Below are 936 nucleotides of genomic sequence, written 5' to 3'. Positions count from 1 at the left end.
TGTGTGGTGTGTAAATAAATGTACCTGCCTATATCCAGCCTGTGTTCTTCCACAAGAAGAATAATCACTGTTATTTGAATCAAATGTCGTATCCAAAGCTTACATTTATTGAGCGGTTATTGTACCAAACTTTTGTTATTACATGCTTAAGCTACCGCCCTTTCTATTTTAGTGGTTTAGAAATTAAGCTCTGGAGTCTAGATTTTAGTCCCGTTTTTACCACTTGCAAGCTGGGTCCTTGGATAAATGACTGTGCCACCAAGTACTTTGGCTTTCTCATCTGTAAAATGGTGGTACTTTTAGCTCTGTCAAATAATTGTTATAAAAAAATAAGTAATGCACAAATTATAACAATACAATGCTGATATTTAGTAAACACCCAAAAATGTTAGTTTTTTAAACATATTATCATTAATAAACTTAATATGTGATAGACATTGTCGTAGATCATGGATATACAAGAATAATAATGCATAGTCTCAGATTTAACAATTTTATAACTACAGCTCCTGGTCCTCATAGATAGTCTCCCATCCAAGTACTGATCAGGCCTGACCCTGCTTAGCTTCCGAGATCAGATGGGATCGGGCTTGTTCAGGGTAGCATGGCCGTAGACTCATTTCCCAGCTTCTGCTAGATCACCTCTAGGATAGTAATGTCCATTATTTCACACAACTATGTGCATTACACTCCAACTCTAGTTCCCTAAATTTTTTTCTTAAAATCTGCCTGCCTGTCATAGTTACCAGTTCTATTTCTTGCTCTATATCTATAGAAAAGCAGATAGAACATAGGTTAATTTGAAATAAATGTGTATCATTGAACGAATTTATGTTTATAAACATAAACTTGACACCTCACAGTTTTAATTAATATGTAAATTAACAAAATTTTTAAAAACCAAACCCCATATCGAACTCTTTGTTTGTCACCTCA

The 936-nt window shown here is 34.3% G+C and overlaps 1 pseudogene; it reads right to left on the bottom strand.

The window, feature by feature from the left end:
- Positions 1–497: 497 nt before the first annotated feature.
- LOC111733269 lies at positions 498–616 on the bottom strand (annotated as a pseudogene).
- Between the last annotated feature and the right edge of the window lie 320 nt (positions 617–936).

This window comes from Pteropus vampyrus, unplaced genomic scaffold (assembly GCF_000151845.1).
Source record: "Pteropus vampyrus isolate Shadow unplaced genomic scaffold, Pvam_2.0 Scaffold13, whole genome shotgun sequence".
Taxonomy (NCBI): domain Eukaryota; kingdom Metazoa; phylum Chordata; class Mammalia; order Chiroptera; family Pteropodidae; genus Pteropus; species Pteropus vampyrus.
The sequence above is the reverse complement of the archived record's forward strand: the minus strand, read 5'-3'. Positions and strand labels throughout refer to the sequence as shown.